The sequence below is a fragment of the Oryctolagus cuniculus genome, chromosome 4, assembly GCF_051225735.1.
Source record: "Oryctolagus cuniculus isolate XC-2025 breed Fujian yellow rabbit chromosome 4, ASM5122573v1, whole genome shotgun sequence".
NCBI lineage: Eukaryota > Metazoa > Chordata > Mammalia > Lagomorpha > Leporidae > Oryctolagus > Oryctolagus cuniculus.
In genome coordinates, this window is record NC_142870.1 from 54,522,923 (window position 1) to 54,534,139 (window position 11,217).

At 41.8% G+C, this 11,217-nt stretch overlaps 1 protein-coding gene across 21 annotated transcripts in view; it reads left to right on the top strand.

The window, feature by feature from the left end:
- The window catches only part of CMSS1 (cms1 ribosomal small subunit homolog), a 406,733-nt gene that overhangs the window by 336,276 nt on the left and 59,240 nt on the right, over nt 1-11,217 (top strand). The gene's annotated exons all lie outside the window — the stretch shown is intronic.

Genomic DNA, 11,217 nt, shown 5'->3' on the forward strand with positions numbered 1-11,217 from the left:
AAAGAAAGAGAAAGGGAGAGGGAGAGGGAAGTAGAGGGAGGGAGTGAGGGAGGGAGGGAAGGAGAGGGTTGAGCCCTACTGAATATTCAAAAAGGAGCAAGGTCATGGGCAGATCTAGTGCACCACCCCATTTCCTGCTTATTTTAGGAAAGAGAAGCATCATGGTATCAGGGGCATGATAGGACTGGGCATGGCCCTATGGTAATTTTATAATGGTCTAAAGGTCGGGGCAGGGTACATATCCTGCAGCCCTGTTGCATATTTCCAGCCAGAGCTGGTTGCAGGTTGCCAACATTGTGGAACTCACAGTTTTCAACGATTCAGAAAGGGGTGAGGGCTTGTTGATGTATGAGAGTTGGTCCTGCACCATGCATGGAAAGGAAGGCCTGGCCTGTGCACAGGAATGAAAGAGAGACTGTATGGTACACAGAGGAGAATCTGTCATGCAGGCTGGTCCAGGCTGTCATAGGGGCTGGCTACAGCTGTCCCCCTGTAGGCTGGAATGGCCATAGAAAACACGATCCTCATTAATTCTTCCAATCCGGTGAGTTTCCAAGATGGTGGAGTAGGGAGGTGCTCTAGTCTAGGAGAAGATAGTTTTTTATTTATTTTATTTATTTATTTATTTTTTTTGACAGGCAGAGTGGACAGTGAGAGAGAGAGACAAAGAGAAAGGTTTTTCTTTTGCCGTTGGTTCACCCTCCAATGGCCGCCGTGGCCGGCGCACCGCGCTGATCCGATGGCAGGAGCCAGGAGCCAGGTGCTTTTCCTGGTCTGCCATGGGGTGCAGGGCCCAAGCACCTGGGCCATCCTCCACTGCACTCCCTGGACACAGCAGAGGGCTGGCCTGGAAGAGGGGCAACCAGGACAGAATCCGGCGCCCCGACCAGGACTAGAACCTGGTGTGCCGGCGCCGCTAGGCGGAGGATTAGCCTAGTGAGCCGCGGCGCCGGCCAATAGTTTTTTAAAAAGTGGAGAGAGCGCAGTCTCAGGGAAGAGTTAGGGAGAAAACAGCAAAGGAAACTCTACACAAATTAGAGTAGAAATTTCAGTATACTGAAACCATCATCTTTTGATGCAAGGAAGTTATGAAGGTTAAGATCAGGGACTCTGAGAATATCCAGAATTTAAATCATACCTTTGCCAATCATTTTGTGATATGGGGCAATTGCCATCAAATAATGAAAGTTAGTTTCTATCATTATTTTTAAGTCAAGTTTATTGAGAAATAATTTACATATAAAACTCAATACAATACAGTTCTCTAATGAATTATGACTAATGCATGCAGTTGTGTAGCCACCTCCACAACCAAAACACAGAACATTTCCATCACTATGCAGAATTCCTCCTCTCTAGTCCCTGGTACTTGTTGATCTGTTTTCTGACTCTATAATCTTGCCTTTTCCAGAACAAATGAATCATACATTCTATTGTCTCTTCAGTCGGACTTCTTTTGCTTAGCATCATGGAAAATCATCTGTGTCCTTGTGTATTTCAGTAATTTTTGTTCTTTTATCCAGTTTGAGTTCAACAAGGTTGCTAGGGTAGATCTTGGTTTTTGAGAGGCCTGACACTTTCACAGTTTGGGGCATCCTCTCAGACAAGAAAAAATACAAAAATTACTAATACAAGTAGGTACCAGACGAGTACTCAAACAGTATATTTCACTTTGTGTTTCTATGGGGGTGCAAACTGTTGAAATCTTTACTTAATGTATACTAAACTGATCTTCTGTTAAAAAAAAAAGAGAAGAAATTAGCAATTCCCAACTGGACTCTCACTGGGATTAAACATGACAATAGGTCTGATCTGATTTCATCATCATTTAAAAAATCATCTATTATTTTTCACTTTATGTTTCTGTGTGGGAGCAAACTGTTGAAATCTTTACTTAATGTATGCTAAACTGATCTTCTGTATATAAAGAGAATCAAAAATGAATCTTGATGTGAATGGAAGGGGAGAGGGAGTGGGAAAGGGGAGGGTTGCGGGTGGGAGGGACGTTATGGGGGGGAAGCCATTGTAATCAATATTCTGTACTTTGGAAATTTATATTCATTAAATAAAAGGAAAAAAAAATTAAAAAAAAGGGAGAAAAAAAAGAAAAAAGAAAAAGAACTTATTTTAAATAAGAAATAGCAAAATGTGCTGCTACAAACAGAAATTCTGAAGAATTATATTTTATTCATCTCCATCAAATAAGAAAAAAATATGATTCTTTACAATTATATACAATGCAACAGTTCCTGTATTCATTCAGGAGAGACATTGCATTTTGTTATTTGTTTTCATTTTCTTTGAAAAGCATAAAGAGAGCAAGAAACACAGAGAGAGACATTCTGTAGGCTGGTTCATTTTCCAAATGCCCACAACAGCTAAGGCTGGGCTTGGCTGAAGCCAGGAGGCCACAGTTACATCCAGGTATCCCACATGGGTGACAGGGACTCAAGTATTTGAGCTATCATCTGCTGCCTCTCAGAGTACGCATTAGCAGGAAGCCGGATTGGAAGTGAAGTATCAGGACTCCAATATGGGATGCAGGAATCCCAAGTAGGGACTTAAGCTGCTGTACCAAACACTTGCTCTGCTTACGGTTTCATATTTTTAATTATTGGCACAATTTTCCACTGATGAGTTTCAGTCTTTCTACATTCCAAACTTGGTATCTCTTTTACACCCCACATAGTTCTAGGGACAGCAGCTACCAGAAAGTTCCTATCATGATCTATAACCTCTAGCCCTGCTTCTTTGTGTAAGAATGTCTGATGAGCTATCACAAGATAGGAATCTTCCTGGCCCCATTACTTCAGTAGAACAACTAGCAATAATTTCAGACAAATGATTGCCAACTACATAGATACCCAATTAAACTCAAAAGTAACTATGTGCTCAACCAGAGTTCTCTAACAGGACCCCTAAAATTGCCCAGACCACTCTCATCCCACTCACTGGGGTTGTATGAATGAGGAAAATTCTCAGTGGAAACAGACAGTGCTCTTTACATATTATGGTTGAAATATCTTGCTTTTGGGGCCAGTGCTGTGATGTAGTGGGTAAAGCTGCCGCCTGCAGTGCCCGCATACCATATGGGTATCAGTTTGAGTTCTGGCTGTTCCACTTCTGATTCAGCTCTTTGCTATGGCCTGGGAAAGCAGTATAAGATGACCCAGTTCCCTGAGCCCCTGCACCCATATGGGAGACCCAGAAGAAGCTCCTGGCTCCTGGCTTCAAATCAGCCCAGCTCCAGCTGTTGCAGCCATTTGGGGAATGAACCAGTGAATGGAAAACCTCTCTCTCTACCTCTGCCTCTGCCTCTGCCTCTGCCTCTTGCCTGTCTGTAACTCTGCCTTCCAAGTAAATAAATAAATCTTTAAAATAAATAAATAAAATATTTTGCTTTTCTTATTTTTAAAAAGAATAATTGTTTGTATGGCCCCATTGTCAGGGTCCTTCTAGGGTACTAGAAGGAGTTTATGGAAGCTTAAGGTAAATGCTGGGAAATTGAACTTTGGATACTTCTTATAAGAGGGTGAAGATATGGGTTAAAAGAAGGAAGATGTGAAACTTTCTATTTTCACTTACTATTGTTGCCATGAGTTGAAAAGTACTTGACTCCTCTTCTGGAAGATTTCAATCTATCCCATCTAGTGGTGTGTTTTTGTTTGTTTGTTGTTGTTGTTGTTGTTTTTAGAAGACTCTTCAGGGAGTTGGGGAAGAGTCAGCACTATCTTGGTGACTCCACTTAATGGGCTGAATCAACCATTGAAACTGAGTAGCAACAGGCCTGTCTGAACGTCATCAAATCATAGTAGTTTGGGGAACGTAATAATGGAAGCAGACTAGTTAGATTGAGTTCCATACTTTTCTTTTAACATACCTTTAGAGGAAATCACAAAATTGACATTCTCACTTCAGAAAATCAGTTTTCTCTTTTGGAATAAAAAAAATCATGGACTAAGGAAACAACTAATTAATTCAACTTACAATGATATGAGATGAGATGATGTTGTTTTATATGTTAAAAGGTTTCAGATGAAATAATTTTTTAGAAAAAGAAGCAGCTCAGATTTAGCACATTTGATTAATGAAGTATTTTAAGTATTTCTCATGGGTTTTTTTGGAAGGTTTTTAATAAGTTTCATCTGTACAGCTTTTAGGGATATAATGTTTCTTCCCCCCATTCCCATCCTCCAAGCCCCCACTCCCATCCCACCTCCTACTCCTTCTCCCATTCCATTTTCAAGTAAGATTCATTTTTAATTGACTTTATATATATAGAACACCAACTCTATCCTAAGTAGCGATTTCAACTATTTGCACCCACACAGACACACAAAGTATAAAGTACAGTTTGAAGACAAGTTTTACCATTAATTCTCATAGTACACTTCACTAAGGACAGAGGTCTAACATGGGGAGTAAGTGCACAGTGACTCCTGTTGTTGATTTAATAATTAACACTCTTATTTTGGATGTCAGTGACCACCCGAGGCTCTTGATTTGAGCTGCCAAGGCTATTGAAGCCTTTTGAGTCCACAAACTCTGTTGGTATTTAGGGCCAAACTCAAAGTGGAAGTTCTCTCCTCCCTTCAAAGAAAAGTATCTCCTTCTTTGATGGCCCCTTCTTTCCACTGGGGTCTCATAGAAATCTTTCATGCAGAACTATTTTTGCCCCTGTGTCTTGGCTTTCCATGCCTGAAATGCTCTCATGGGATTTTCAGTCAGATCTGAATGACTTAGGGGCTGATTCTGAGGTCAGAGTGCTGTTTAGGGCATTTGTCATTCTATGAGTCTGTTGTGTGGACTGCTTCCTCTCATGGGTTTTTGTCATGTAAGTCATATACCGGGCTGGTGCTGTGGCACAGTAGATTAATGCCCTGGCCTGAACCACCGGCATCCCTTATGGGTGCCGGTTTGAGACCCATCTGCTCTACTTCAATCCAGCTCTCTGCTATGGCCTGGGAAAGTAGTAGAAGATGGCCCAAGTCCTTGGGCCCCTGCACCCATGTGGGAGACCCAGAAGAAGCTCCTGGCTCCTGGCTTCAGATCAGCGCAGCTCCAGCAGTTGTGGCCAATTGGGAATGAACTGGTGGATGGAAGATCTCTCTCTCTCCGTGTGTGTGTGTGTGCGTGCCTCTCCTCTCTCTGAGTAACTCTGACTTTCAAATGAATAAATAAATCTTTTAAAAAAAAGTCACATACCTTTAAAACTACATTATATGGATTATCTAAATATAGATTATTATCTGCAGTTTGCAGATTCCATGATTCCATGGAATGGACAAATTCAGAGTTAATATGTATTTTTTAAGACCATTACTTGATGTTTGTACATTAATGGAACTTATACTGGCAATTTTTATTTTAGGCCAGTCTTTTTATCTTAAAGTGATTTTTAAAACTAAAGCATAGGGAAAAAATTATTTGAAAGAGGTATTTATTTATTTGAAAGGCAGAGAAAGAGGGAGAAACAAAGAGGGAGAAACAGAATCCGCTGATTGACTCCCCAAGTAGCCGCCAGGGCTAGGCTAGGCCAAAACCATGAGCCAGGAACTTCATCTTGATCTCCCACATGGGTGACAGGGACCCAAGCACTTGGGCTACCTTCCGCTGCTTTTCCCAGCCATCAGCAAGGAGCTGGATTGGAAGTGGAGCAACTGTGTCACAGATCATCCATATGGGATGCTGATGTTGCAGGGGGTGGCTTTATCTGCTATACCACAATGCCAGCTCCAAGAAATTTTATATGAGAGACTTAATGTTTTATACAGAGAATATGTATTTCTTTTAAAATTAAAAAGAAAATAAAGCAATAGGCATAGAAAATGCTTTTTGCCTTCAATCAACATTGGGCCAAGTTTAGGTTCTCACAGGTACACTGAAGAGTTTATGGTTTCAGAGGGGAAAAAATGGCATGTATGCAGCACTAGAACATACTTTGAAATAAAATTTAGTGCTAGCTTACAAAGTGCAAGCTAAGTACTGTGGACAGAGACTAGTCAACAAATGCTTCCTTGAAGGATCCAAATGAAGATGCGTTGGAGGATATTAAAAACGAAGGAAGCCATATTTAAAGAAATCAATATACAAATTTTTACAAGACTAAGATTTCTTGTTTTTTTTTTATATAGACAATTGTGTCAACTGTAGAGGAGGCAGTTTGATTTCTAGTGTAGGTGCCTTTTATTTCCTTTAATTGCCCTGTTGCACTAGCTAAAAAGTTCTAGAAGTATGATGAATAAAAACAGTAAGAGCTGGCTGGCGCCGCAGCTCACTAGGCTAATCCTCCGCCTTACGGTGCCGGCACCCCGGGTTCTAGTCCCAGTCGGGGCGCCAGATTCTGTCCCGGTTGCTCCTCTTCCAGTCCAGCTCTCTGCTGTGGCCAGGGAGTGCAGTGGAGGATGGCCCAAGTTGTCGCTCCCCCTCTTCGTGGAGGAACGACACAGGACCCTGCGCTGTTCTTTCATCTGCTCGGCCCTCCCCGGGTTTGCTGCTGGTTCTTCCCGGGTTGGCTACCGACCCTTCCACCTCCGTGGAAGGGCGGTTCCCCCTGGCCACTTTCCCCACTTCCGCGGGGGAGTGGCACACCGCCGGCCGGTTCTCTCGGGGGCTGCACAGGTGTTCCTTCAGATAGATGTTCCCTTTAGATCTTCCTGGTGCATGTTGTCTCTCTCCTCCTTTATAGTCCTCTTCCACCAATCCCAACTCTGCTACCCACACGCCGAGTACGCTGCTCTCCTCCAATCAGGAGCAAGATCAGCTCCTGCAGCTCAGTCAATCAAATTGGCGAGAGGCAGCTGCGTAGAAGTTGTTACTCCCTTCTCAGCGCCATATTGTGGGACAGCAGATGCATAGAATAAGTCTTAATTCCCAGTAACTTAGTCTAGTCCGAGTTGCTCCCCACACAAGTGGTTCGGTCCTGCACCCCATGGGAGACCAGGAAAAGTACCTGGCTCCTGCCATCGGATCAGCGCGGTGCGCCGGCCGCAGCACGCTGGCCACGGCGGCCATTGAAGGGTGAACCAACGGCAAAAGGAAGACCTTTCTCCCTGTCTCTCTCTCTCTCACTGTCCACTCTGCCTGTCAAAAGATAAAAATAAATAAAAATAAATAAAAAAAGCTGACATCTTGCATTGTTCCTAATCAGGGAGAAAATATTCCCTCTTTGATTACTAAGTGTGATATTTGCTGTAAGTTTTTGTATATGCTGTTTATCAATGTCAATTCTTTTTAAATTTTATTTGTGTGTTTGTCTGAGAATGTGGCCTCTCTTGGGATATGTTCCATGACACTTGAAAAGAATGTGTGTTGGGCAGGTGTTTGGCATAGTAGTTAAGATTCCACTTGGGATACCAACATCCCATACTAAAGGACCTGGGTTCAGATCTTGGCTCCACTTCTGATTCCAGCTTCCTGCTAATGCCCAGCTTGGGAAGCAGCAGGTAATACCCAAGTAATTAGGTCCCTGCCACCCATGAGGGCAGCCTGGATTGAGATTTCTGCTCTTGCATGTGGCCCAGCCCTAGCCATGTGGGCATTTGGGGAGTGAAGCAGCAGATGGGAGTGTGTGTGTGTGTGTGTGTGTGTGGCTCTCAAAAGATTTTTTTTCTTAGATGTAGGGGAAGATGTTTGGTCTAGTGGTTAAGATGTAGGTTAAGACACTCACATCTCATTTTAAGTACTAGAGTTCGATATTCACCTCCAGGTCCTGGCAATGCAGACTCTGGAAGCAGTAGTGATGGATCAAGTGATTTAGTTCCTGTCATTCATGTAGGAGACACGGATTGAGTTCATGGCTCCTGGGTTAGGCTGCAGTTAGGGGCTATGGTGAGTGTTTGTGAAGTGAAACAGCAGATGGGAGCTCCTTTTCTCTTTCTCTCTGCCTCCCAATTAAATTAATTTTATAAGCTGTTTGCAACTTGAATTTGGTTTTATCAATTTCTCCTTTCATTTCTATCAAATTTGCCTCAACTATTTTAAGCTGTGTTGTGTGTCGCTTACATAGTGGAGATTTCTATGCTCTCAGAGAGATTGACCCTTTTATCATTATGTCTATCTCATTCTTTTGTAATTTTCCTTGCTCTCAGTCTACTTTATTTATATTTTTTATATTCAAATAGCTGCTCTTGCTTTCCTTTGACCAATAGTTTCATATTATTTTTCTATTCTTTGTTTTCAACCTGCTATATCATTCTTGCATACAGCATATAATTAGGTCATGTTTCTTAACCTATTCTATCAATTTCTGTTTTTATATTGGTATGTTTAGAGGATTTTTATTTAATGTAATGGTTGATTAGGACATAAATCTGTCATTTGATTTTTCTCTTTTTTGTTCACTGTTTTTCCTTTCTCTGTCTCATTTTTCCTACATGTCTATGGATAACTTAATTTCTAGAAACCCACTTTGATTTATGTTAGTATTTTTCAGTGTATTTCTTTGTGTAGCCTTGTTAGTTGCTGCTAAAATCACTAGCATAAGTATGACTTTATTACCACTGCGTGTAATGAAAGTCCGACCTCTCTGCTAGTCTCCCTCTGACACCATCCCAGTGGGATCAGAAAGATGTACCTCACTACTGTCAGGAGGGTGTAGAAGTCTAGGTTCTCCATGTGGTATCCACTGATGGGACAGTGATGGTGGTGGTGGGTGGAGAGGACAGCAGTACTTTATCAGCTGCTGGAGATTAGAGTCCCAGTTTCCTATCTGATCATCTCTGAAACCCCTCTTGTTGGGGGGGGGGGGGATTAGGGTATTTCATTACATATTGCCTGGTAAAGAGGGAAGTCTAGGCTATCCACTCTGTCTCTGGTGATGGAGGTGAGGCCACAGTTTTTTCTGTGGTGTCTGACTACAGTCTAGTGGTTATTGTCTAAAAGTTTTATCTTCCTAGACTGCCATTTTTCTGGTTATTTTACCAGAGAGAGCAGACTTATTTGGCCTTATTTGGTCTGCTCCTATTGATGTTTTCAGGTAGCTGTCTTCTCCAGCTATAAGTCTCAGATTACCAAAGCAAAAGATAACTGAAGAAGCTCACTACTGTGTGTTTCAGAGTCCCCAGCTGATCTGCCATCTTCTCTGCATCTTTGGAATCAATCAATCTCTCTCTCTCTCTCCCTCTTTCTCTCTCTCGTTGAACTTCATAGAAGGAATAGGGAATAGTATAACTCCTATAGCTATCTTTTCTTCAAGGAAAATCCTGTACATACTTATAATTTAATTGCTCATTGTAAAGGCCTGTCATTTTTCACTACTTCATTCAGTAGTGTCCTTTTTGTATTGCTACACAATTGTAAGTGTGACTTTTAGTCAAGGTTCTCCAGAAAAGCAGAACCAAAGGATATATACAGAGGAAGAAGGATTATAAGGAATTGGTTCACATAATTATGGATAGTCTCAATATCTGCAGAGTGAGTCAGGAAGCTGGAAACCCAAGAGAGCTGATGACTGATAGGCCTGAAGAACCAGAAAGGACCAATGTTTCCATTCAATCCTAAAGTCAGAAATAGTTCCCTCTTGTTCAGGGAAGGGTCAGACTTTTTATTGAACTGATCAAATTAGTCTGCCCCGTGATTATGGGGGGCCTGATCTGCTTTATTCAGATTGACCATCTAAATGTTAATCTTTCTTAAAACATTCACAGCAACACCGAGAATAATGTTTGATCAAACATCTGGGCACTCTGTGGCCCAGTCAAGTTGAGAGGTAAAATTTACCATAATAGTATGCAGACTTTTAAATACTCTACTCTACCAAGCTGATTGATTTGGACCTAAAAGTGAATTCTGACCAAGTTTGTTCACAAATTTCCCTTTGGGGCTTACTTCAAAATATATAGGAAAGCTCAAAAAGAATTAGTAAAGGCTTTTGAAGATCAAGTTTGCTTAAAACAGGGGTGCAGAACCTTTTTCTGCCAAGGGTCGTTTGGACATTTATAGCATTATTCACGGGCCATACACAATTATCAACTTAAATATTAGCCTGCTATAGATTTCTTGAGTTTCTGAGTTCTACCTGTGGTTACCTTGGCAGAGCCCGACCAAATGATTTCAGGGACCTTATACAGCCCGCAGCCCAGACGTTCTCCACCCCTGGTTTAAAGGGAGCAACCCGCAAAGCATTATAATATTAGGGAAAACAGGAACCTTCTGGTTGTCATGTCTCTTTAGGACAGCTTTATAAACAGGAAACTCATAACTTTTTTAAAATTTTATTTAAGGTATACAAATTTCATGTTGACAGATTCAGGAACATGGTGATACTTCCCTCCCTACCCTCCTTCCCACCCATGCTCCCACCCTTCTACCTCCTCCCTATCCTATTCACATTCTTATTTTTTACAAAGATTTATTTTCAGTTAACTTTATACTCATTTTTTAAAGATTTATTCATTTATTTGAAAGTCAGAGATACACAAAGAGAGGAGAAAGAGAGAGAGAGGTCTTCCATCCGCTGGTTCACTCCCCAATTGGCCGCAATGGCCAGAGCTGTGCCAATCCAAAGCCAGGAGCTTCCCCCGGGTCTCCCATGCAGGTGCAGGGGCCCAAGGGCTTGGGCCATCCTCTTACTGCTTTCCCAGGCCATAGCAGAGAGCTGGATTAGAAGTGGAGCAGCCAGGTCTTGAACCGGTGCCCATATGGGATGCTGGCACTTTAGGCCAGGGCATTAACCTGCTGTGCCACAGCGCCAACCCCCCAACTTTATACTCATAAGATTAACTCTACACTAAGTAAAGAGTTCAACAAATAGTATGAAGAAATAAAAACACTGTTCCTCAAGGGTCAAGACAAGAGCTATTAAAGTCATTGCACCTCAAAGTGCCAATTTCACTCATACAGATTGCCTTTTAGGTACTCTATTAGTTACCAGAGATCAGGGAAAACAAGGTATTTGGGTTTTGGGGACTGCTTATTTCACTAAGTATAATGGTTTCCAGTTTCATTCATTTTGTTGCAAATGACAGGACTTTTAATTTTCCTGATTCTTATAATCAGAATGCATCTTTTTCATTGTGGAAAGATGAAAAGATTTTCACAATGAGAGTTTATCATAACCTGTAATCCCAGTTTGTTAAGATTTCCCAGAACACCTAAGGTATCCAGGGCTGGCTTATACTGAATGCAGGCATCACTTCCTGGGGAAGATTTTGGACTCAAGTAGCCCTCAGTTGCCAAGTGTGGGACCTGGGAATCATATCACCTCTCTAAACAGCA